The following is a 27,826-nucleotide window of genomic DNA, read 5'->3' as shown; positions in this document are numbered from 1 at the left end:
CAGAATGGTTGGCAATCCTTCATCTAATCCGTTAACTATGGTGATCAAACCTATTGATCATCGCACCTAACGGAAACATATTAAACTAGGGTTGTACGCTATAATTAAAACACTCCTTTCATCTTAAAATTACAAATTTCTAAAACTACGATAAGGTAACTCAAAATGCCTTCAACAACCTCATATCTTTCTAAGGCGTACAACCATGTCCCGAACTACGTAGACTCTGATCCTCCATAAGGAGGTACGTAGGCACTTGGATAACCAAGGCGAGTCCCCTTCCCTAAAACCTCAATTCATTCAAATCTCACTTTTCGCCCTATTCATTCTAAGGTGCATGAAGATTTTCTGTGTTTAAGTTTTTGGCCTGCGTGCCATTGTTTTTTGTTGTTATGTTCTGGAGGTATGCCCCCAGTTTTTGATTTGTAATGATATTACCGGCTCGGCCGTTATGGCCATAGTCGGGCACACTTATCGGGCTATATGTTTGTTTTAATTTGCAAGTACTTTATTTTTAACGCCTTTATTGTGCCTGTTTTTTAAAGTCTGTGTGCACGCGTTCTAACTCCTTGGACGGTGTGTCGTTGGTTTCCAACGGCTTTGTCTTTTAATGACTTGTCCGTTTCCCAAGCGTTTCTGTCCCCTTTCTTTTTCTATAAAAGGAGGTCTTATAGGCCTTTCCTTCTTCATTTTTATTCAGGAATGGGTGGCGCTAAGGGAAAAAGGGTTTCTTCAACTTCATGTACTCGTGGAACAAAGGAGGTGAAAGAGAAGAAGAAGAAGGATTCGTCCGGATCTGCTTCCCATTCTCAGGAGGCCCGCAGTCTACACGCGCAGGCTCAATCTTCAGGCGTGAGGGTAGTGACCAACGCTGATGGTTCCGAGACTGAGTGGGATGAGGACTGGTATCAGTACCTTCATTCGGAGGAGTTTGTACGTCGGGCAGAATGACGCATTTTTCCTTTGTTTGATGTGTGTATTTTGTAATGCTTTTTGTGGACGATGAAATAAAGTGTTGTTGTTGCTATAATTTTCGCGTGTATATTTGTTTTTGCTTAATTAGGATATTTGCTCGACTGTAATGTATCGATCGCCAAGTGTGTGGAACTGTGGTCGATGGCCGGGGATATGTGCCTGGCGAGGGCAAATCTCAGTCCTCGTTGTGCTGAGTTCTGAGCCTTGTGGCGTGAACGGTCCCCTCGCGAGTGGGGTGTTCTGCCGTCATGGTACTCGTTTACGACGGGGATGCTCGGTATCCGCCCCCCCCCCCCCCCGAAGGACAAGGAGTCTGCTCGATTAAAAGAGCGGACTTCTGTCTTTTAGTTTCATCTGGAGGTGCTCGGCGTGTACTCGGGCCGCACCTGCGTTTTAGCTGTAATATTGCTTGAGTTTTTTAGCGTTCCAAAATCGAGCGAGTTCTTCTCCTTGTAAGTTTTCCAAATAGTATGCCCCATTTTCGGTCTTAGCCCGGACAGGATAGGGGCCTTCCCAATTTGCCCTCGCGAGAATCCTTATGGTTTCTTTTGAGTACAAAGCTATTTATCTCAAATTCCCGTTTGATGACCTTTGCGTCATGTCATAGGGCAATTTTTTGTTTGAGTGAAGCTTCGCGCAGAGCGGCTCTTGCTCGGATTTCTTCGACTAGATCGAGCTCTTCTCTAATTGCCTCGAGGTTGCCCTCTGTTTCGAGGGGTTCCTCGACACGCCTGGTGGGTACATGTACTTCGACGGGGATCACGGCTTCCGTCCCGTATGTAAGTCAAAAGGGAGTCTCCCCGGTAGTGGAGTGGGGGGTGGTGCGTAGGCCTAGAGGATGTTGTGTAGCTCCTCGACCCATCCCTTTTTGATTTCGTCCAGCTTTCTTTTGATGCCCCTCAGAATCACTCTGTTAGCGACCTCGGCTTGCCCGTTCGTTTGGGGGTGTTCGACTGATGAGAAGTGTTGCTTAGTTCCTAACTTCGTGACGAACTCCTGGAAACGATCGTCGGTGAACTGGGTGCCGTTGTCGGTGATGATGGCTAGGGGTACTCCGAATCGGGCGAGGACGTTTCTTTTGTAGAAATGTAGTACGTTTAGAGATGTGATTTTGGCCAATGGTTCGGCCTCGATCCATTTGGTGAAGTAGTCAACCGCGACTATGAGGTATTTGTTCTGATTGCTCCCGGTCACGAATGGGCTGAAGTAGTCCATGCCCCACCATGCCAACGGCCAAGGAGAGGATAAAGACCTGAGTTCGTTGGGGGGCACGAGGTGCATGTCCCCGAAGCGTTGGCATTTGTCACACTTTTTTACGTATTCTTTAGCGTCGTTCTGCATGGTGGGCCAGTAGTACCCTGCCCAGAGTGCTTTCCTGGAGAGGGATCTTCCTCTCGGGGTATGTGGGGGGCTGTGCCCTCGTCGACGCATTTAAGGAGGGGTATGGAGAACCCTCGTCAGTAGAGTCGATTCTCGACCAAGACATACGAGCAGGCTCTTCTCCTAATCACAAAGGCCTTTTTAGGGTCATTCGGTAGGAGATCGCTTGTTAGGTCGTTGTACACGAAAGTCATCCAGCAAGACGCATCTCCGATCGCGCTGACGAGCGTTAGCACGACCGGAGTTTCGGTGCTGGGTCTGGGTAGTATCTCTTGGATTACGAATTTATTGCCACCTTTCTTCCTTGTGCTGGCGAGTTTTGATAGAACCTCTGCCCGAGAATTATGCTCTCTCGGGATATGCTTTACTTTGGCGCTTTTGAACCGGTCCATCTTTTCACGTACGAGGTTCAGGTATCCGGAGAGATGGTCGCTTTTGACATGGTATTCACCCGAAATGTGTGAAGCTACCAGTTGGGAATCGGTGAATACTTCGATCTCCTCGGCCTCTAGGTCGTCGGTGAGACGTAGTCCTGCGAGCAGTGCTTCGTATTCCGCTTGGTTATTAGAGGTCGGGAAGGAGAGTGATAGCGATACTTCTATTAGCGTCCCTTCTCCATTTTCCAAAATGATGCCTGCTCCGCTTCCGGACGAGCTGGAAGCCTTGTCTACGTATAAGGTCCATTTCCGAGTGCTACATGTCGTTGTGTCGGGGAAGGCCATTTCGGCTACGAAGTCTACTAGGACCTGTGCTTTAAGTGCTTTCCTTCCCTCGTACTTTATGTCGAATTCTGAGAGTACTAGGGACCAGCGGAGCATCGTTCCGGCCATGTCGGGGCACCCTAGCAACTGCTTTATGGGTTTTTCAGTGCGCACGACTTTGGTGTGTGCCAAGAAGTAGTGCCTCAGCCTCCTGGCCGCTGTTATTAGTGCGAGGGCGACTTTCTCGATCTGTTGGTACCTGATTTCTAGGCCCTGGAGCGCTTTGCTCGTGAAGTAAATGGGCCTTTGGCCCTCCGGGGTTTCTCTGATGAGGGCGGCGCTGACGGCCTCGGTCGCGACGGCAAGATAGAGATAGAGGGTTTCCCCGGTCTCGGGTCTCAAGAGCACGGGTGGGCGCGAGAGGGCTTGTTTTAGATGGGAAAGGGCGTGTTCGCATTCGTCCGTCCACTCGAAAGTTGTTTCCTTACGGAGGAGTTTGAAAAGTGGGAGGGCATGCTGGGCTGATTTGGCTACGAATCTAGATAGTGATGTGATCATGCCGTTTAGGGATTGGATGGATTTCTTGGAGTTTGGCGTTGGGAAATTTGAAAAGGCTCTGCATTTGTCCGGGTTTGCCTCGATTCCTCTTTATGTTAGGTAGAAACCGAGGAATTTGCCTGCTCGGACTCCGAAGGTGCACTTTTCGGGATTAAACCTCATTTTGCACTTCCGGGCTTGTTCGAAGAATTTTTTGAGGTGAGGGGCGTGATCGGTCTCCTCGTGGGACTTTGTTCATCATTCGTTGGTATGTAGCTCCGGCGTTTTTTAGACCGAAGGGCATTACGTTATAGTAGTAGTTGCCAGACTCGGTCATGAAAGCTGTGTATTTTTTGTCCGTTTTAGACATGGGTATTTGGTTGTACCCAGAATACGCGTCCATAAATGATAAAATTTTGAAACTTGCATAATTATCGACTAATTTATCTATGCTAGGCAGAGGGTAAGCGTCTGTAGGGCAAGCCCTATTAAGGTCGGTATAGTCAATGCACATGCACCATTTTCCATTAGATTTCTTTAAAAATACAACATTGGAAAGCCAAGTAGTGTACTTGGCTTCCGATATGAATTTATCCTCTAAGAGGTCCCTAACAGCTAGTTCGGCCGCAACTGTTTTCTCTGGGGATTGCTTTCTTCTCCTCTGGGCGATGGCTTTGCACGCGGGATCGATCATTAGGTGGTGGCACGCTACTTCTGGATCGAGGCCGGGCATCTCGGCCGCGCTTCATGCGAAGAGGTCGGCGTTCTCCCTGAGGAAGGCCTTGAGTTGCCTTCTGGCTAGTTCGGGTAGGTCTGCACTGATCCTAACTCCTCTGGTCAGGTCGTTGCTGAGGGCTATCAGCTTGAAGTCCCCATCGGGGACAGGACGGAGACCTTCCTCTGGTCTCTTCGCCTCTGCTTTTCTTTCAGATTCTTTATGGAAGCGGCTGTCCAGGTCGATGGTGTTAATGCGGGGCATAGATTTGTTGGGCTCGGGGCCTGCGTTGGATGTTGCTTTGTCCTGGGCGGCTGCTTTTATAGAGTTGAGGCCTTTGGCGGATGCTTCGAAACACCTTCTGGCCGCTTCGATGTCGCCGTTGAGCGTTGCAACCTGTCCTTTAGTCGTGTAGTACTTAAGTTTGAGATGTACGGTTGAGGGGACTGTGATAAGCTCGGCCAGTGTCAGGCGTCCCAAGATGCATTGGTAGATCGAGGGGCAATCAATGACCACAAATTGGACTTTGACGGCCCTTGCGGTTTCCGCCGACCCGATCGAAACGATAAGCTCAACGAACCCCCATGGTTTTGTCACAGTGTTGTTGAAACCTTGTAAGTCTCATCCTACGTAGGGGGTGAGGTGGTTGTCGTTTAGTTGCAGCGTTTTGAATAACTGGGAGAACATAATGTCCACTGAACTCCCCAGATCGACCAGAATGGGGCGCACATCAAAGTTGGCCATTCGAGCCCGAATAAGGAGGGGGATGGTCGCGTTGAGTGCTCCGCCGGGCAGTTCCTCTTTGTAGAAAGATATGGAAGATGAGCCGCCCTTGGCGAGGTCGAGAGTAGCGGCTTTGCTCGAACTAGCTGAAATTAGCTCGTCGAATTTTCGTTTCACGGATCCGACGGTGAGTTTGCTGAATCCTCCCCCACATATGAACATGGCGGAGGGGAAAATTTCCCATGGGTTGTGAGGAGAGGGAATGGAAGACACCCGAGCCCAACCGGGGAGGTAGAAGTCCTCTGGTCTGGTGATACTCATGGCTACTTGCATGGCGAGCGTATCTTCCGCCGGTGTTTCCTCGGTGATCGGCTTGGCTTCTTTAGTGGCCTCTTGCTTCTTCGCGTATTGCTTTAGGTGTCCTTCTCGGATTAATATTTCTATTGCGTCCTTCAGGTGGATGCAGTCTTTTGTGTTATGCCCGTGGCCTTTGTGGAACCGGCAGAACTTCGATTTATCCACGTTTGGCCATGCAGGCATGGACTTCGGGAAGCAGACTTTGCTTGTTTGGAATTCTGCGTTCGCGCACTCGGTCAAAATGCATTCCCTGGATGCATTCAGCGGGGTGTATTCCCGAAACTTTCATGCTGGTGCCTTGTAGTCTTTCGGATCTCGACATTTATCTTCCTTCTTCTTATCAGTTCCTCGACGAGAGTCGTCTTGACGGGCACCTTTAGTGTTCTCTTCCTGTCTTGAGTTGCGGACTATGTGAGTCGCCTCCTTTTCCTTGTATTGTATGTATGCTTGGGCCTTGAGGAAGAATTCGTCCAAAGTGGCGGACGTTTCGATTCCGACGGCTTTAGAGAAGTCTGAGCGCGGCCGGAGGCCTCGCTCGAGCAAGAACTTCTTCATATGGGCTGTCGTGGACACTTGCACGGCCTCTTTGTTGAATCTTTCTATGTAGGCCCGGAGGGATTCGTCTTTTCCTTGGATGATGGCCTCTAGGGAGGCTTCTGATTTTGGATGTCTTCGGGAGGCCGTGAAGTGTCTGGAAAAGAGTTTTTCGAGCACTTTCCATGAAGTGATGGATTCATCGGGCAAACTTTTGTACCATGTCATGGCCCCTTTGTGCAGGGTGGTCGGGAACAAACGGCACTTGATTGTGCTAGGCACCCCTCTATAATCTAGGAGGGTGTCGATGTTTTCGATGTCTTCGTCCGGGTCGGTGGTCCCGTCATATGTGCCTAGTGGCGGGGGTTTTTCAAGACAGACCGGCAGCGGTGCTTCCAAAATTGCGTGGGACAGAGGGCCCTGGCGCTCCTCTTCTTCGTCGATGGCGGAAGGAGTGGAGGACCGGCTGTGACTCCGTCTGTGTCGCCTACGGTTATCGTCGGGCTTCACGGGAGGTGACCTGTATCTTCTTTTCGGTCGAGGAGAATGTGAGCGGTGTCGGAAGCGGTCATCGCTTGACCTTTTCTTGGTAGCGGGGCCCGCGTTCTCCTTGGGGGAGGGCGAACGAGGGCGTTTCTTGGGGACCGTGTCGTGCTGGGAGCGTGTCTTGTGGCCGGGAGGAGTCTTCGAGCGGCGCTTCCGCTCGAGTGCCCCGATCCTGTCGTTCTGCTGTTGGATAAGGGCTTTTGTCTGCGCAAGGGAAGCCAGAATGGCGGTCATGGTTTGGTCTTGGGGACCTTGACCCTTGAAAGAGAAAGGGTTTTCCAGAACCTCTTCGTGGCTGCCTTTGCCCTTGGCGTCTCCAAGGTGATGGAGGGCATCGTCTCGGAAATCCTTCGGGGAAGGAGATACTGTCATGCCGTCCCGAGGGACGGTGTTTCTGGGTGGAGGAATGACGACAGAGATGTCGTTCTTATTGAGTATTGTAGTGTCCAAAGAAGATAAGTCTTCGTTATTGCCATCCATGAATAATGGTTGATTAGAGCTTTGGTTTCTGGATTCTTGAAGGAGGCAAGAACGGATCAAGAACTGCAAGAAGAGAAACGGGGGAGCTGAAGGATTCCCACAGACGGTGTCACTGACCTTACCGAGCATATCAGATGGCCAGCAACAAAGAAGGTTGAGAGGAGGAAAAAGGGGTTGTACCTGCAAGGCACTCTGATGTCAAAGTAAGTATGTGTTCAACAAGGTACAACAAACTGGGGTTTTGGGGGTAAGAAAAAGATTACCTTGCCCTCTGAGACTAGAGGGCTATTTATAGGGTTATCCCAAGCGAAATAGGCTCCGCTTTCCAAGGCGTAGATCTAGATGACGCGTGAGCTGGCTGCTACCGGGCACAAGGCTCCTTTGTGCTCGGTTACGTCTGGCGTTTGCCCGGAGTAGACCGGGGAGGTTGTCGCGCGCGTGTCTAGAGGGCCTTGGGCCGAAAGCTGGAGTGGCTCAATTGGAGTGGTTGGGCCGGTCCAGAACAGTATTTATGATTCAAATATTTTTTATTCAAAAATGATATACGGGAAAAAATATACTATTGATCTAAATATTTTTATATACGAAATTTACTATTGATCCAAATATTTTTGTAAATGATACCTAAATAAAAATAAAGTTTGTATACGGGAAAAACTATATTATTGATCTAAATATTTTTATATACGAAAAATGTTATTTATGATCCAATTATTTTTTATTCAAAAATAAAATAGGCCAAAAAATCTATTATTGATCTAAATATTTTTATATACGAAAATTTGATATTGATCTAAATATTTTTGTAAATGACACATAAACAAAAATAATATTTATATATGAAAAAAAATTTGTTATTTACGAAAAATGATATTTATGATCCAAATATTTTTTTTCCACAACGGTATACGGGAAAATAATCTACTATTGATTTAAATATTTTTATATACGAAATTTACTATTGATCCAAATATTTTTTTATAAATGACACCTAAACAAAAATGAGGTTTGTATACGGGAAAAAGTCTATTATTGATCTCAATATTTTTATATACGAGAAATGGTATTTATTATCAAATATTTTTGATCCAAAAATGATATACGAGAAAAAATTATATTATTGATCTAAATATTTTTTTATACGAAAATTTAATATTGATCCAAATTTTTTTGTAAATGATACCTGAATAAAAATAATTTTTATATTATTATTTACAAAAAATGTTATTTATGATTCAAATACTTTTTATTCAAAAATGGTATACCGGAAAAAATCTACTATTGATGTAATTATTTTTATATACGAAATTTTCAATTGATCCAAATATTTTTGTAAATGATACCTAAATAAAAATAAAGTCTGTATATGGGGAAAAAAATCTATTATTCACCTAAATATTCTTATATACGAGAAATGGTATTTATCATCAAATATTTATGATCCAAAAATGGTATACGGGAAAAAATATATTATTGAACTAAATATTTTAATATGAGAAAATTTAATATTGATCCAAATATTTTTGTAAATGATACCTAAACAAAAATAATATCTGTATACGGAAAAAAATCTATTATTTACGAAAAATGGAATTTATGACTCAAATATTTTTTATTAAAAAATGGTATACGGGAAAAAATTTATTATTGATCTAAATATTTTTATATACGAAATTTACTATTGATCCAAATATTTTTGTAAATGATACCTAAACAAAAAAGAAGTCTGTATACGGAACAAAAATCTATTATTGATCTAACTATTTTTATATACGAGAAATGGTATTTATGATTAAATATTTTTAATTCAAAAATGGTATATGGGAAAAAATATATTATTGATCTAAATATTTTTATATACGAAATAATCAATTATTTATCTAAATTTTTTTTAAACATTTTTATTTAAAATAAACGATGTATCCAAATTTACGTAACCGAACAGAACCCGTCCGTATGCACGGGTTTATTACTAGTTTTACTTCTAATAATTGTTAGGACGGTGAGGTCGATGGTTAAGATAATAAGATTGAAATCCAGCCAAAGAATGAAAACAACTCTAAAGTTATGAGTGGTGATTTACTTGAGAGAATATAAAAAAAGGGCGATGTATCAAACTTAAATTTAATATTAAGGTTGGCACAATTTTTTTCCATAATTTATTGACCGACTATTAATCATTGTTTACTATTTTTTAGGTTCAAAATGAAAAACACACTGGAAAAGAGAAAGATATTGCTCCAAGTTCTCTAAACTCTTCAAAATTTTCTCCTAAGATTGAAGATAAAGTGAACGATTCGAAAGTTGAAAATATTTGTTGTTCTCTAATCATCAAGGTCAAAGGAAATAATCCTCAAACTGAAAATATTTTTTGTCCTCATGAAATCGAAGACAAAGAAAAAAAATTTGGAATCAAAAATTAAATTTTGTCCTCTAATGCATGAGGACAAGAAATTATCTTTGGATAAGGTTTATGATGTTAAAATCGAGAATAAGGATGAAGGAAATCTTGATGTTAGGAGTGATGACTTACTTTTTCCTAGTGCCTATTGTACCTAGGAAGAAGAGAAACTATAAAAAGAGGGCGATGCATCTAACATATATTAAATATTATTATTGATATATTAGTTTTCTTACATTATTTTCACTAACTATTTTGTATTAGTTTTTTTTAGGTTTAAAAAGAAAAGTAAGCTGAGAAAGAGAAATATTTCTCTAAGCTCTCAAATCTCTTCAACACTTCCTTCTAAGATTGAAGACAAACTGAACAATTCAAAAGCTGAAAATATGTCTCTTCCTCTACTCGTCAATGTCAAAGGAAATAACTCTCAAGCTGAAAATGGATTTCGTCCTCCTGAAATCAAGGACAAGGCAAAAAATTCAAAATTTGAAAATATTTCTGGTCCACCATTATCTAAGGGTAAAGAAAACAATTTAGAAATGGAAAATTATGTTTTTCCTCAGAGAATGGAAAACATTGAAAATATTTTGGATGTGGGAGATTTTTCAATAAAAACTTTATTAAACCCACAGGATGTTCAAGTTGGATCTTTGTTAAGTATTCTTGAAGTGAACCCCATTGATCATGTTAATCAAGGAGTGTTGGAAAATATGTTGAAAGCATGCGATCATAATAATCTAATATTAGGGAAGGGCGACAATAACTATTAAGTATGAAGTCTTGTTTGAAATTACCGAATATTTTTTGAAATATGATGATCTCATAGAAAACTTTTTAAAATAATTTTTAATTTCTTTGTTTACATTAATATGTAAAATTATCATCAAATACCAACTAAAGGATGATATGTTATTATTCACATTAAACTTTTAGGAATGTGGTTTTGTTAGTCCTTTTAAAACCGTCCTTCATAATTTGAGTCTTGGAAAAAAATTTAATTATTTTTTTATCGAACTCTATATTATTAGAGCATTTTTATATTATATATGTAATTTTAACGGGCAATCAACTTAAATGTCAATTTTGAATATATGAGTATTATAGGTTACTAAAACGTTTCATCACTTCTAGACAAAAAACTAAAATAAATTTCTTAATCATTTATTTAAGCTAATTTCTTACAATATTAAAAAGTATAATCAAAATATAATTGTAAACTTTTTATACAATTAGTTTATTTAAGATTTTGTATACATATAATCCTTCTAATTTCTTTAAGGATCAACTAATTAAGTCCTCAAATAAAAATACAAATTTATTTGATAAAATCAAAATAATTTAGTTGTAAAATAAATTTACTAAGAAAAAAAGACATAGAAACAAACGAAAAAAAATTTAAATGAAAAGAAAATAATTGAAAAAATATGTTTTAATTAGTTTAATATTTAAAAAATTAATTTCACGAACCAAAAGAGAGATTTTTCACAGACGAGCTCATGAATAAATTTATTTTCCTTTACTTTTACCTCATGTAAGTAAATAAACAAAATTAACCTCTTTTTCTCATAACCACAAGGAAACCCTAACGACATCCCCTCCCATTTGTTGTTTCTAACTCAAAACCCAACTTATGTTATCGTTTCTCAAAAACCTTACTCTCGTTGGAGTTCTTGTTGTTGTCGCGAATCCAAATTTGTTTTGAGCACTGTGACATTATAGACCCACCGAAAGAAAACAACAATCAACAAGTATCACTTTGATCTCTCCTTCAACCGGTTAACTTGAATGACCTCTATTTATAGGTCAATAAATGGTGTTAATTGGGAAACAATTCACTAAGCTAATCGATTATGGTATGCCAATAATCTATTGTAGCTTCCCAAAATGGAAGGTTAAGACAAATAGTTATTACAAATCACTAAGATATTGCCATAATGCATTAGAGATCTATTAGACATCATCTAATTAATTAGGAGATAAATCTAATCTATTAGATAGTTAGAAAATGTTTTCCTAATCAAGTAGACAGTCCACTAGTGAACTAGGTAGGTTCAAAAACATTTTTTGGTTAGTTTAATTAAAAACAGAAAGACTTCTCAATATTTTAAAAGTGTGTTGGATTTATCCAAAATACTTCCAAAATTTCTCATGTGTCTTTATAAGACACTAATCACTCAAACAAACATGATCAACTAAACTTTCAAACTTCCTCTCTTTCACCCCAAAATTTGCCCTCTTTATACGTGCTATAAGTTATCAGCGACGTTTATTTCGTCGTTCAAAAATTGAGAAAATAATAAAGAGTTTCTATTGTTTTGAGATTGTTAAGTCAAAAGGTTTATACTCCGAGTTACGAAGGTTAAGTCATGATGTAAGGGATGATGATGGACTCATGTTGTGATCTCTATTATGGGTTGTTGGTTTTGCAAGTGGAATTGAGGAGCAAAGTTAGATTCATTCAAGTTTCATTCATTCCATGTGTCATTGATTTACGAAGGAGATTGAAGTTCGAATTGAGAGTCCATTCAAAATTTGAGTTTTAAATATATCCAATACAAGATAAAAATCCATTTATCAAGCCCATTTAAATTTCTATCCAAATTCATTGTTCATACAAAATCCATTCAAATATCATTCATTCAAGGCCCATAAACTATACACTAATATCCATCACAAAAATTCAAATACACAAAAAAAGCCCATCATGGTTCAATACAAAAATCTATACATCCATATCATATTCAAGTCCAATAAATTACATGTTTTCAAGAGTCCAAGTCCATTATATCATAAATATACAACCAAACATTCTTTACAAAATGATCCTATTACAAATCCATTACACCATGGAGACCGCCCTGCATCCAAATTAAGCTCAACATGGTAGCCTGCAAAGCCGAACCGCAACTCCGCCATAAAGAAAAACCGGCAGCCATCAAACCTTGCAAAAAACAAATTCGAACCGAATCGAAAAGAGCCAATTGGTAAGAGCAAACCGGTTCAGAAGAAGATTAACAAAATCACAATAGAAATAGAATTTCCAGAACAGAGCCAAGGGGGATTTCAAAAGCTTTACATCAGAAGAGGAAAAAAAGCTATAACAAAAAAGAGAATTGAGACTCACCTCGAACCGAAAAGGTAATAAGCTTCTCCACCTTCATCTTCCTCCATTGGCGATCTCAACCTTCTTCAACCTTCAAACTCTCTCTACACATCTTCCTTCAATTCACCACCTCTGAATCCACTCACCACACAAGATTCACAAACCTTCAATCTCATATATCTCTGTAATCGTTCATCAGTTCTCCGATCTTGATTCTGCAGAAAATGTAATAGAAAAATGAGAAAGAAGAGATAGCAAACTCACCATAACAGAATTGGGAAACGTAACAAACTTCTAAGGAAAAAACGCTCTGAACCGTTCTTCATCACTGTTCTTCATTATCTTCATCATCGAACTTCTCTCAATCGACTTCTTCAATCTCTAACCGATGCAATTCTACGACCTTCAACACTCCATAATCTTCTTCAATCACAAAAAATCAGAAAAAATACACAAAGAAAATCACCTCTTGATCTTCGTTCAACCTTCAATCCATTGATTCATCTTCTTCGCATCTCAACAATCTTCTTTGCATAGTCGTATCGTTACCGAATCAATATCATTGCAATTCGTTCTTCATCGCAACTGCATAGAATCAATAATAACAATGACGAATCGTTCGTAAATCACCATAACAGAAGCTCTCTCAAAAAGTACTCTTGATTCTTCACCTACATTGATAATTCAGAACCTCTCCTTCCTCCAATTGTCCTTCAATTTTCATAACTTCAAGAAATCCGCAAATCATCATCGATTTCAATCATCACCACACTCTCCAGCTATTCTCTGCAACCATATCAACGTATCCACAGTAATATCATCATCATCGCAGCAACAACGAAAATTAGAAGGAGAAGAAGTTCTAAGGCAAGGACGCGCATACCTGAGTACCTGATATGTTTCTCCAGATTACTCGTCGATCTTCTTCGAAGTGCCGGTGACGTTAGCAAATCGGAAAGGCTTGGATACAAATCGAGATAACAGATCGGAGAGGTCTTGCGAGAGAGAGAGGTAGGCGACGTCGATTGAAGCTAAGACGGAGACGGGAGCGGCGCCGTCGCGTCAATTATCCGAGAGAGATGTTGAGAGTCTGAGAGTGAAAGACGTCAGAAAGGAAAGGTGAGAGGTTGGCGTGGATTCGTTGTCGTGGTTCACGGCGGCGATGGAGGAATTTTCCCGCCGGTGAAGGTGTACATGAGCGGCCGCCGTCTGCGTGTTTTCACGTACGTGAATATTCTCTTAACCTAGTTCCTCTTTCAATTTCTTCCTGTATTAATATGTTTTAATTAGCATAATGGTTGAATTAAGTATGAATCTGATGGTTAATTGAAGATTAAGTGTGAGTTAAATCTGATTAATTGGATGTAAGCGTGATTAATGGATAGAGTTTGGGTTGACTAATTGAAATGGTATAAGGTTTGGGTTAATTGACTTTGAAATGTAAACTTGAAAATCATTTGGATCAAAATCATCTCCTTGGGCTTGCGCATGAATTGCGGCTAGCACACCCCACTGTGAGCCCATTCCACACCTTTTTTTTGGCATGAGGAGATATTGAAACAAGAAAAACTCTGTTTGGACCATCAGACTTGGGCCCCTGCGCCTTATATCTCTTTACACTCCTTAATCCAGCAATAAACCCCTCTGCATAAGTTTTCTATTTGAGATTAGTTTTTTTACTAGTTTATTTTCTATCTCTTTTAGTATGATAAATCATTGATATTTTTGTTATATTTTGATATGATAATAGAATATAAAATCATGGAATTTTTTTTAATTTGTGTTTGATGAAAAATAATAAAAAACATGTGATCTTTTTAGTTAGAATTAGATTTTGTTTGCTATGTTTGATTTAGATAAAAAAAACATGTTTTCCTTGTTAGAACCTAGATGTTTAGTCACATAGTTTTGTTCTATTATTGTTAGATGAAAATGTCATAAAAAAAACAATTTAATCTTGTTAGGTTTTGTTTTAGAATTTACTTAGGACTTAATTGCTAGTATTTTCTATAGCGTGCTTTCTTGTTATTACTGATTCAGTTGTTGAGATGTGTGAGGTACTTCGAGAGAGCCTCCGATTGTGATTCGACTTGCTTCTTGTTCCACTTTATTTGTGGGACACGAATTTGCTTCCGATGCGACTTGACTTGTGTTGTGTTCCACTTTATTTGTGGAACACGAACATATTTCTGATCAATTCACCCGATCTCTCATTCATTGAGATGTATATTCCTGTATTGTCTGGCTTGTGTTTCTCTTGCAGGTTGCTTATGTGGTTGTGTCTGATACGCCCCACATGTCGCTCGTGATTTATCTTCACGACGATGCTTTCTGACTTTGCTTGATGCTAGCTTACACGAAGTATTTTGGATTTCTTTGCTTACGCTTGCTAGCTCACTGCGGATTTGCTATCCGTTCGGTATTGTTCCCTTGTCCCTTTTACTCTTTTGCGCACCATATGATGCCATGAGAAGTAGGGTAGGCATGCAGCATCATATTTGCCATGAGAAGTAGGACCTAGGCATTCATCTGGCCAAGCCCTCGAAAGAGGCTCTGTTTTTGCTTGTATATTATTCCTCGCTTCTTTCTTTTACTTTCAGCCTGTCTCGGGTGGCTTTCCCCGTTGACAATAGCTTCGGGTGGCTTTCCCCGTTAGCTAACAGTCTGTGTTGTGCCTGTCTCGGGTGGCTTTCCCCGTTGACAGTAGCTTCGGGTGGCTTTCCCCGTTAGCTAACAGTCTGTGGCGTACCTGTCTCGGGTGGATTTCCCCGTTGACAATAGCTTTGGGTGGCTTTCCCCGTTAGCTAAGAGTCTGTAGTGTATCTATCTCGGGTGACTTTCCCCGTTGATAGCAGCTTCGGGTGGCTTTCCTCGTCAGCTAAAGCACTTCCCCTGTCCCCAGGTCACTACTTCGGTAGTTTGCTTGCTTTACGAGCCGAGCTTGTTTGTGTGCTGCATTTGCATTGATTACTACTTCAGTAGTTTGTTTCTTTTTCGAGCAGAGCTCGATTGTATGCTATATCTTTGTGATGCTTGTTCACTATCTTCTTATCTGCTATGCATGTTAGTGTGATATTTTTGTGATGCTTGTTCACTATCTTCTTATCTGCGATGCCTGTTTGTATGATATCCTTGTGATGCTTGTTCACACACTTGCACATGTATACCTGTTACATGTTTGCGATGCTTGTTTGCATTTTTATTCGTGATACTTGTTCACATTTGACGTGTATGCCTGTTACATGTTTTCCATGCATGTATGCCTGTTACGTGTATGTCATTTATCTGCTATGCCTGTTAGTATGATATCACTCGTGATGCCTGTTCACACACTCACATTCGTGTATGCCTGTTACATGTTTGTCTTTCTATCTGCGATGCTTGTTCGTATGATATATTTGCGATGCCTGTTCGCCTATTCTTATCTGTGATCCTGTTCACATGCCATGTTTGCTAGGATCTTTGTGATGCTCCTTGTTTGCATGCTCCCTTAGGGTGTTCGGTTCCGTTTCTCTAGGAGACGCGAATCGAGATAGAAACATAAACTTTTGGGCCGAACTACGGCGCTCTGATTTCTCCATTGCACATTGGAGGTACGTAGGCACAGGGTACGAACACCCTAGCGAGCGATATTTTCTCTTTTCCTTTATTTTGTTCGACCTTTTCTTCTTATCTTGTTTCCCTCTTATTTGTATATTTCCTGCTATCTTGTATATCTTCCATTGCATGTTTCCCTTAGCACATAGCATGATACACACACACACACCCTTAGATTAGAAAACTAGCAAGAATGGATCCTGTGGAGTACCACAGACGTGAGGGGTGCTAATACCTTCCCCTCACGTAACAGACACCCTTACCCTTTCTCTGAGACCATTGCTTGTTATTTGGTTTTTTTCGATATTTTCCATTCCTTATTGTAGGATAAATAGATGTTCGATGGCGACTTCATTGTTTTTGTTTCGATGAGTTTTCCAGTTGCTTCACTAAGCACCGGTTCCCCATCATATTTACCATCATTTCCCCATCCGCTGCATCAAGCTCCTTAAGAACATTAACTGCAACAAGCACCAGTTCCTCGCTCACATTTTCTATCTCTGCTACTTGAATCATGCATTAAAATACTTCCCCGCGTTTCCCCTAAAAAATATAACCATCTTCCAGCGTTACTAAATCCTTCAAACGTTTAACCCTATCCTCTAGAATTTCTTCTTCCCCATGTTCATCAAAAGGTTTCTTATTCATAGGTTTCTTATTCATAGAAACCTGTTCTGCACAATGGTATGAAGAAAAGCGAGAATCGGAACTTGCCGGAACCACGAGCTGAAGCCGATTGTTGAGGAAAACTAGAGGGGAGATAATAATCTTCCGATTGAACGCGAGGACAATGAAGTAATCTTTCCGGTGAGTTCTTTAGCTTATTCTCTTTGGGAATTCTCCTTCTTTTTGTGTTTTTTATTCTTCTTTTTTTTCTTCTTTATTTTTGTGTTTTCTTCTTGAGCTGATTGCGTTGTGCTGAGGGAGATTCAGGTTGTAGTTGATTGTTGAATAGAGTGTGAGAGGATAGGAAGATGAGGATGAGTTGAGAGAGAGCTGAGAAATAAACTCAGCGAAAGATTTAATAGTGTGTGAGATTGAAGGCTTAGCTCTTGTTGTTCAGAGTTTCAGAGGTAGAAACTCTGACGACAATGGCGGAGAGCGTATGAGTGAAAGGAGATGAAGTTGCCGAGAATGATAAGAGAGTGGAAGAGGATGAAGATGAAGATGGGAGTGTGAAGTGATGAAGGTGGAGAATGATGATTATGGTCTATGTTGTGGAGGGAGATTGATTTATATAGAGTTCATGAGAGGATGTGAGCCATTGGATTGGAGGGGAGTTTGTTAGAGATTGAGAATTTGTTAGAGGGGAGTGAATTAGAGATGTTAGATTGAAATCACTTAGAAGATTGGAGGGCTTGGATTGAGAGGTTAGAGAGTTAGTTTTTCTTGTTATGAGTGTTGGTTGAAGTTAGTTATTGAATCGGTTAGGGTAGTTATAGGTTGTTATGTTAGTTAAGAAGTTTGCTGAGCTGGATTCGGTTAGTTAGTTTAGGAAGTTATAATTGGTTATTTCTGTTACAGGTGTGTGAAGTAGTTAGATTGGTTATTTGAACTCAGGCTAAAAGGGATGGATATGGTTTAGTTATTTAGACTGGTTAAGGGTTATATGGTATCGAAACAGTTTGGTAAGTAGATGATGTAATTAAATCAATCTAAGGAAAATTGAAAAATGCTAGTTAGGAAACGTTACTGCTAATAGAATTGTCGGTCTTGAATGTTTGGAATTTCAATGGTGATGCCACTGTTCTTTTTTGTATGCGGGATGGATAATTTGTATGGTAGCGGCGACTCGGAAAATAGCAGGTCTATTTTTGGGTCTTGATGTAGGATAGCATTGTGATGAATTGCAGCAGGTTTAGAACCGCGAGCCATTAGTAACACATTTGTTTCGAACCCTCTTGATATGTACTTCTAACAGTGTCGCTTGCTTGAGTTTGGAACCATGAGGTGAGTTTCTTTTGGATTTTTGTATTGGTGTATCGGATTCTTTCGCACCACTTTAGTGTAGGACAAACTACTCGAAGCTTTGCGGTATCGCGGATGCTATGGTAGACTGTTGTACTTAAATCCTCCACTTTAAACAATAAACCACTGCTTGTAGTTATTTGCTTCACATCCCCATTTTTGTAGTTATTTTCTTTGGCCAAATTTCTGAGGTATTCTGGTGATGCTTTTGTTTCCTGAGTTTATTCAGCTTGAATTTAAAGGTAATGGTGTTGGTATTGAATCTCTGTTTTGATACATGTCTATTAGCTGATCAGTTAGAACATGGCTCGGTTTGTGGATGCGAAGGAACGGTCATGATACAACATATTGGTGTTCCTGAACAAAGAGTCGGTTATCGGTTGCTGAAGTGGTTAATGGTAAGTAGGGGTGGCAAAATGGGCCGTGGCCCGCCGGGCCAGCCCGCGCACCCACCAAAAGATGGCGTGTTGGGTTGGGAATTTTGGTCCGCTGCTCACCAAAGTCTGCCCCGCCAAAACCCGCCGCCCGCCATAGCCCGCCCCGCCAATGCCCTCCGCCCACCGAAGCCCGTCCCTCCTCCAAAATTCCCTCTTTTTTATTTAATTCTAGTAATTCCAATTCTTGATGGTTTATTTTATATATTTTTTTGTAAATATATGTAATTTTTTTTAAGTAAAATTTGTTAAAAAGTTGCTTTTATAAAAAATTATTTTAAAAAATAAGTGAAAAATTTAATTAAAAGGTAAAAAAACATATTAATCTATTAAAAAAATGAAAAAAAATATAAATAAAAATAGGCGGACAAGCCCGCCGCCCGCCAACCCGCCATCTTGGCGAGGCGGTCATGATTTTTATGCCCATTTCACTTGGCGGGCATGTCCGCTCCGCTCGGTTTTTGGCGAGCTTAAGGCGGGGCGGACGGCCCGTTTTGCCACCCCTAATGGTAAGTTACTATCTGTTATTGAATGAAATTAATATTTAGAGATGGATATTTTATGTGGTTCAGTTGGCTTAGCTATGTTGAATGCGTGTGTTTCGGTTCAAGGTTATGATTTATGGATTGAATTGGGATTGGATTAAGTCATGAAATTAATATTTAGGGATGGATATTTTATGTGGTTCAGTTGGCTTAGCTATGTTGAATGCGTGTGTTTCGGTTCAAGGTTATGATTTATGGATTGAATTGGGATTGGATTAAGTCTGGTAACTTTGTACATTGGATTTATTTGTTGTAGGGAGTTTTAATTGTATGAAGGTGCAAGATTTTTTGGTTTAATGTCGTGACCTGCTGCAGTTTTATTGCTATGGAATTTACTTGATGCAAGATAGAAGCAAAAAGGATTGAGCATGGAATTGTATGAAGAAGCGTTGAAGAAACTTTGAAGACAAATGTTGAAGCTTTCAGGAATAGGTCCTTTTCTGTTGTAACTCAATTCGTTGATGATAATTTGATGAATGATTGAACCGTGGTTGTTTGGTAAGTGAATTAATTATGCTGAATTGTAATTGTACAGAGTTAGCATTAGTATGAATGTCATTGGATGATGGTTTAATGATGCTGATGGTTTTTCGGACAAGTGGTGTAGTTGATGTTAGTGTGCAAAAGGCTATTTAGAATAAAAATGTATATGGCTTAGATAAAATGGTTTTATGGTGATTGAATGAAGATTTATTGTGATGTATACCTGAATCTGTTTTTGTGAACTAAATGAATGGATTGGTTCATGTGAACTGGGTTAATTGGTTTTGTCTCAATGCAGGTTGAATGGTGTCATGGTTTCCTGTGTCATTTTAGCAACCTTGACATTACTTGGACATGAAGTAACTTGGAAAGGTGAAAATCAAACTGAAGTGAAGTGGGATAGGTCCCAGGTCAAATTCCGGTCAATGGTCAACAGTTGACTAGAAAGTCAACTATTAACCCCAAAAAGTCAACTGTAATTTCACTTTGAATACCCTTTCTTGTAACGACTTCCTCTTGTAATATAAGCGACACTTCCACGTACTCTCTTAGTTTTGGATTTTAAAGAATGTGATTTCCCTCCATTTTGTTTTCTCTTTGAATTTTCAAGTATTTCCTTCACTTTTGAGATTTCTACCTTGCTTGTCAGAAATCCATATAAATGAACCTTAAATCTCAATATCATGACCAATGTTAAGCTCTTTAATAAATAGGATTCATGGAATCACTTGAACAATCCTTGAATCATCCGGACTTCATAAAATTATTAGAATGAATACCTCAAATCCGATTCTAACTCCATGAAATCCCAATTCCCCAATTCATGTTAACTTGCATGGCAAGCAACAGGCCACTTAAAGAATAATGCCTTGACCACCAATTCAATAGCAATGCCTCGATCAATCTTTGAAGATGAATTTGACTGATGACTAGAGATTGGGGAAAGAACCAAATTATAATTCTAAACAAACTCATTTGAATCCTTGATGAAGCCATATGCGCCTGGTGTTCTTGAGAAATTTTAGTGATGATGCCGGCGTAGCTTGATAATCTTGAACAAAGAGGAGGGCCTCAAAACCATAAAGAACCCTTAGCAAGATTCTTGATCCCATGTTCCAAATGTCTATTCAATGAATGAATGTATGATGTGCAAATGATCTAATGAAGGTATGCGAATGAAGTGAGAAGCGTAAGCCATATAAAAATAAAAGAGTAGGACAAATTTAGGGTATGACAAGATACAGTATAATTCTGCTAATAAGATGTTCGAATCATATATTTTTATATAGTAAAACGTGTTCGTTATGCAGTCTTCTAGTTCACTTTTCGATGATTCTTAGATCAAGTTTATTGCTGACGAGATAAAAGATACAGTACAAAAGAAACATGATTATTAACTTTTTGGTAATGATTATTCTAGCATGCTATAGCGACAATTGGTATTTGTGCTATGTTTGGAGGAGATCGATTTAAAGACTTTGTTGATGGTAACTTCTTTAAGCTCTTAAACATATAAGACTGGAAGTGTGTGTATTGAATTGCTTGGAATATGATAAGTAATAGGTTTTTTCGCAGCCGGTATCTACAACCTATATGTTGAAATGAAGAAAAGTCTTTCAATTGATAAACCATTTGAAAATACAGATGTAATGTTATGTGATACCGCAGTTGCAGCCCTTGGAAAAATCTATGAATTTCATGGTGACATTATAGACCCTAAGGTAATACAAAATAGATTCTCTATGTAATACGGTGAACTGACTTTTATAATCGAAATGTCGCGGTTAAGCAAGAGTCGCCACCGACTTTTATTTTATCCAAACAAGTTAGAAAGGCTAAAAGAAACAGGAAAAACCTTTTAAATAAAATAGGGTTCGGGGGGTAATTATGCAAAGGGAAGTGTCGCGGGCGAAAAATCGTTTTGTTCCTCTTTTTTGTGGATGAGACACCTGATGCCTTCTTTGGGCTCGAGTGCTCAAAAAAAATGATTTTTCTTTGTTTCGACCAAACTTTTTATTGTTTCCAAAAGAGGAAAAGGAAAAAAGCTGCAATAACCTAAAAAGTGGGGGAGAGATTCCGGGTAAGAGGGTTGGTTATACGAAGGGAAGGTATTAGCACCCAACGTATCTATAGTACTCTATAGGTTTCTTTGTTTTGTTTATTCCATTCTTGTTGTGGTGGAGGTTCTTGTGAAATAGGTGGGACCTAAGGTGTTTGTTTGATTATGCTCGCAAAGATCATCGCGATCCTCTGCATACATATCCCCTAGAGGGAATCAGAGCATCTGTAGCTCGGGGTCTACGGGTGCTAAGGTTTGAATGGTTTTTTTTTTTGTTTTGTTTTGCTCGCCAAGGATCGACCTTGTGCCTACGTATTCTCAAAGGGATGTTGAGAAAGTCAGAGCAATCGTAGTTCCCACTTATGCTAGTGGAAGCAAAGGAAAATAGACAAATGTCGTCTAAATGCTAGATGTATCTAATCTATATCATCACATACATCTGTTTGATTTTTTTGTTTGTTTAACCAGCCTTGTGGCAAAAACTTTCAATGAAGTCAGCCTTGTGACAAAAAGTTTTGATTAATCAGCCAGCCTCGTGGCAAAAGTTTCAATGAAGTCAGCCTTGTGACAAAAACTTTGATTAATCATCCAGTACGGTGGTAAAACAGTTTGATTGATTAGCCAGCCTTGTGGCAAGAAAAAAGTTTGATTTTGATTGATTGATTGTTTGTGATGATATAGAAGAGATACTCCTAGCATAGAGATGAAAAATGTCTAATCTCCTAGGGTATTTGTTTTGGATATTGGGGATGCTTATAAGAAGCCCGTGGGTCCTTGTACGAAGCCCAAGAGGAGGCTATCCGAGGGTCCTTGCATTGTAAGCCCAAGAGGAGGCTATGGGAGGGACAATCTAGGGTCCTTGCATTGTAAGCCCAAGAGGAGGCTATGGGAGGGACACTCGTTTGTACAAAGCCCAAGGGGAGGCATGGTATAGTTGGTTTGAGCTCTTAGAGCGATTTCACCGGGAAACCATACTCTATGTCCTAACCTAAACTAGGGGAGATTCTTTGCACGAAGCCCAATAGGAGGCTATGGGGAACCTAGTGTTGTACTAAGTTAAATAAGCATATAACACAATCACAAGTATGAACAAGTACGAACAAACATGAACAAGTACATGAACAAATATGAACAGTTATACATATATGACAGAGTGTGTGTATATAATGGAGTTTATGAAGGAAATATACCTGCAAGCATGATCCATTTGTATACTCAGGGCTCGGGACTCACACTCGGGGAGAGGTCCATTTGAATTTATTCAACAGCTATGTAAACAGGTATTTACAAAGGGGCTCGGGACTTATACCTACATGGAGGCCCATGGTATATTTTTGGGAAGATTTAAAGAAACCTTCGTTTTTGGTTTGTTATTCAAAGTTAAAAAGAACAGATTGAGCTATGTACAAAAGGCGTACAATGAAATACCTAATTTCATGTACTGGAATGGGTATGTACAAAAGGGGCTTGGGACTTATACCTACGTGGAGGCCCATGGCGTTATTTACAAAACATGGTTGATCGTTTTATTTACAGTCGCGTTGTTTGAAAAACGGTTTGAAAGTTTGTTTTGAAAGAAAGTTTATTTATTTTGAATAAAAAGACTGTGTAAAAAGAAAAAGGAGTGGGTCTTATACTCTCTAATATTCGAGAGGCCCCACATCGTTTTGAAAATCAATTGATCAATTAAAAGATTTAATCAAAAGTTTCAAAAAGAAATGGTTCATTGTTTTTGAAAAGAACCGCGATCGCTCGTTTTAAAACGATTTGAATTTTGAAAGAAGTCAATTTAATCAAGAGATCATCCTCAATTAACACTTAGATGATTAGGATTTGTTTCAAAAAATATTTACAAGTTACTAAGTTTGAAAATCAAATGAAAAATAGTATTTAAAAGTATTAAAATTACTTAAAAACAAGTCATTTTAAAACTATTTAGAATGTATCAAATAAATATTTTTTGATGATTTTTTTTGATATTCTTAAAATATATATATTAAATGAGGGGTGTGTAAAAAATGAATGAAAAATGAATTGATTTGGTTAGTTAAATAATTAATTGAAGTTTGTTAAAAAATGAAAGAAAAATAGTTGTAAAAAAAATGGTTTTGGTCCCTAGAGGTGTTGAACCCACGCCCTTGTGTTTACCAGCCAAAACACTTGCCAACCCAGCTGCGCGCGCAGCTTGTTATTATAACAACTTCGTTTAATTATATTTGAAAACTGATATTTGAAAATTATGAACAGAAAATGGCGCCAAGAACACCATCCCCATTTGATTTTGAAAATTCTTGAAACTGAACCAAATTGATCAAGTGAAGGGTCTATCTTGCTCGGTTTTGAACGAGGAACATGATGATAACATTTAATTTCATTTATTTTCACTCTAAGACTATCAATTTTCTGATGAACACGAAGAACCCTAGAACTGAAATTCAATGTGAAATCGTGTATGATCATGTTATGATGCAATTGATTGAGGGTTAATGATCCTCATAGGTGCAGAAACAAGATGGTATGCTCATATTTCATTTATGATGCGTGCAAGTATGAGTTTGAAGTTCAAGTGCACTTACCTCAAAAACGGCCAAACTGAGAATTGGATTTTGATCTGGAGATGTTACAGATGCTTTGTATCAATCTGAATAGCTTCAATGATGATTATGGAAGGTGTCTGGATGCTTGGAACCATATGAATTTATCTGTGCTAAGCTGTGGTACCCGAACTGCATAACCTTGGAGTGTGAATCGAATCTGAAGATTATGAGGTTACAGATCATATGTGAGTGTTTGGATAGTTCATATGTGATATATGTGAGGTGTTAGAAGTGTTATTTTGGACAGAAATGATCTTGAATGGATTTTGGCATGATAAGGCTTAGATTATGCATATTTGAGAAGTGAGGTAGTGATTTTGAGTTTGAGATGTTTTTAGAGTGTGTGAGTGGATCAAACACATCCCATATGATGTTTGTGGTTTGTGGGAAGCATCACTTTGGTCAGAAATTCAAAGGTTTAGAGGTTGAGCATTTTACCTCTTTGAAACTTAAGAAACTTGCATTCTAAGAAAGAAAGAGAAAGCCTACAATTTGTGTGACTTTGGTGTGATTTTGAATGGAGTTTGGACCTCTATTTATAGGCCAAAGAGTCTGCACTCAGAGCTTTGCAACTTGCTTCAAAGTTTGATGATTTGGCTTAAGGGATAGAAAGGAATCTTTCACATTTAATGCAATGGTTAAAAGTAACTAAACCATGGTTATTTTGGCCAAGCTTCTTATCTCTTTCCTATCTGATCTTAAACCAGAAAATATCATTCAATCATTGCTTTGGTGTGTCATTACTTGCATTATTTGGCAAATTGGTTCATAACTTTGCAAAAATGGCTTGAAATTTCAAGTGAAAATGGTCACTAATGTCAAAATTCAAAACCATAGCTACACTCCATATTTTTTCATGCTCTTGGACATTTTGGAAAGCTCATATTACATACTTCAAAACCCTAGTTGAAAGTTTCTTCAAGATCTTTAAGGAAGTGGGTGAAAAAGATCCATGAACTTTGAGAAAAATGAGGTTTTAAGTGAAGTTTTCAAAAGATACCAACTTTGAAGCTCCATATTTCTTAAATGGTTGATCTTATGGAAAAAAATTATATGTGACAAAGTTGTTCATTGGATCAAAATCTACAACTTTCATGTTGGAAGTTTTTTTCAGTTTGTAGGTGAAATTTTGAGAAATTCCCTCCCAAAGTTTGGAAAAAACCATGAAAAACACTTAGAAAAATTTTCTAAGTATGAAAGTCAAACTTTTGACTTTTTGATTCTTGATTGATTTTCTTGATTTTTCTTGACCAAATGACTTCTCATATCATATATTGATGATTTAAAACTTCAAAAGTCATGGTTGACCAAAATTCCCCAAAAGTCAATGGTGATTCTGTACAGTTGACTTTTTTAGACGAATCGCGTTTCTGGAGTTTTCAAATGAAACAGGCTATCCTCACCAAATGAGTGGTATGAATGGATCATATTGAAGCATTAGAGGATATTGAGCCATGGTTTGAGTTGTGGCACCATGCCTTGATTAAAAAGTCAGTTATTCAGTGAATTAGGTCAAAACCCTAATTGTCGACCTGATGAAATTGATGACTGTGGACCTTGAATTGAGATGCAATTCCCATGGGATATTGTCATAGGGATTATTTGAGGATGATTGAAACCTTTGATTGACTTCCTGGGGATTTTTAGGGTTTCCCAAATGTGATCCCTGATTTCAGTCCCTGATAGTTCAAAACCCTGATCTGAGGATTTGTCTGATCAATCTTTGTGTAGGAGATGTTATGAGCCAATGGATTAGGTCAAAATGATGCACTTGAGGTCTTGATATCATGTCCCAAGCCATTAAGTCAAATTCTGAGCAAAAGTCAGGAGTGTGCTGTCTTCAGTCAAAACCCTAATTCAGTCGATTCAGAGCTGTTGAGCTTGTTGAAATGAATCTCTGAGGACCAAATGTTGATTATTGATGAAGATGATTCATTTGAGATGAAGGGAGAACAAAACCCTAATTGAGTGTTATTTGTACTGATGAGTGATTTCCTGATTAAATCCTGCTGAGTCACAAGTAGCAAACACAAGCTATGCAATTTGTTAGAGATGCAAATGATGCATATGCAAATGATATGAGGTGGTATCTTAGGTCAAAAATTGGGGTATGACAGATGCCCCTATTTAAGTTTCTTCAACCTGAGACATGAAGATTGAAAATCTTCGTTTTGATAGGGTGGAAGAGACTTAAATATCAGAAGACGCAAATTTTGGACCTAAGATACCAAAATTGCGAATGATGCAAGGATATCTTTACCGAGGGAATATCAAAACTGACTCCGCTGGGGAAAAGAGGTTGGGAAGGATGTCTCAATCCGTTTTAGGAAGAGAATCCGTTTTTTTCTTTTTTTTTTTTTTCGGGAAAGCAAGTGTATGCTTCACCGGGGAATGATAGCTTTGTAAGAAAAGCTTTCCTATCGACATTACCGACTATCAGCACAGGGATAGACTTGTTTAATAATGCGAAGAAGAAAGATATGAAACTGTATTACCGACTATCAGCATTGTGATAGACTTGACAAGGTAAAAATAGTTTCAAAGGTTCGGTTAATATTACCGACTATCAGCCTTGTGATAGACATGTTAATAATATAACCAGAACAAAAGGTTACCGACTACCAGCCTCGTGATAGCGGTTTTGAAGACATGGTCAATTATCAGCCAAGTGATAAAATGATTTCTGGAGACTTTGCTAGGGAAATTACTGGTTATTCAGCCTTGTGAACAGTAATAAGGCCCTGATTGTCACATGGTCTTCATGATTGATTTCCTAGAGAGGAAAAGTCTTTTGGAAGAGACATAAGCTGCTCAGATGAGGCATTTTCTTATTGTCTATTTTTCACGACTCTATTTAAGGAATCGGAATTTGAATCTCTGGTAAAGACAGGATTCTAACCAAGAATGAATTGGAAAGAGACAGTCAAACAAGACTTTGTACCCATGAGGAATGAACTCAACTGGGTATTTTCTCCTTTGTTTTGAGAGGAAAAACTAATGCAACCTTCTTCCACGAGGAATGATCTCAGTGGGGAACTGGAGAAAGAATATGTTTTTTTTTGCTTATGGGTGACGACCTACTGGAGAGATGACACGCCCATACCTATTTCTTTTTTTTTCTCTTTTTCCTTCTTCTTTTTTTTTTTCTTTTTTTTTTGGGATAGATATATCCTGAACAAGTGATTTCGAAGCAAACATGAAAAATGCGAGAATGCATAAATGATGCAAATATGTATGAATGATGAATGTCATGAATGTAGCATGAATGCTGACGATACTGACAGACAATGAAGTATATACTGGAGATGGACCAGCGTCGCAATACAACCAGATACTTGGCAAATGTTTTTCAACATGGTGTAGGTAAAGACGAGTGATGAATGGTGCTGTGTGCTTTAAACTTCTCTGGGGAAGATGAGCATCTTTTCTCATTGAGATGAAAGAACTTCTTCACTGGAGATGGAAAATCTTCTTCACTGGGGATAAAAGACCTTCTTCACTGGGGATAAAAGACCTTCTTCACTGGGGATAGAAGAGCTTCTTTACCTCGAGGGGTAATTGCTTCAAGAATTCTTTTCTGGGACAAGAATACCGTTGTCTCAACAATTTTTCCGGGAGAATCCTTTTTGTTCATCCTATGGAGACGACTGCTGATGTTCCTTCCGTTGTTCACAACTCAAAGGAAAATTTC

The 27,826-nt window shown here is 39.1% G+C and overlaps 1 long non-coding RNA gene across 3 annotated transcripts; it reads right to left on the bottom strand.

The window, feature by feature from the left end:
• Positions 1–11,491: 11,491 nt before the first annotated feature.
• On the bottom strand, positions 11,492–13,828 carry LOC131630424 (uncharacterized). Of its 3 annotated transcripts, none has more exons than XR_009292326.1 (5): positions 13,336–13,828; positions 13,128–13,238; positions 12,745–13,037; positions 12,474–12,667; positions 11,492–12,290 (listed from the first exon to the last, which is right to left on the bottom strand). It is a non-coding gene; the product is annotated as an uncharacterized LOC131630424 (long non-coding RNA). The 3 variants fall into 3 exon arrangements; XR_009292325.1 differs by having other exon boundaries at positions 12,919–13,037; positions 13,336–13,801; XR_009292324.1 differs by having other exon boundaries at positions 12,474–13,037.
• Positions 13,829–27,826: the final 13,998 nt, after the last annotated feature.

The sequence above is a fragment of the Vicia villosa genome, unplaced genomic scaffold, assembly GCF_029867415.1.
Source record: "Vicia villosa cultivar HV-30 ecotype Madison, WI unplaced genomic scaffold, Vvil1.0 ctg.000680F_1_1, whole genome shotgun sequence".
NCBI classification, from domain to species: domain Eukaryota; kingdom Viridiplantae; phylum Streptophyta; class Magnoliopsida; order Fabales; family Fabaceae; genus Vicia; species Vicia villosa.
This window is presented reverse-complemented; position numbering and strand designations above follow the sequence as displayed.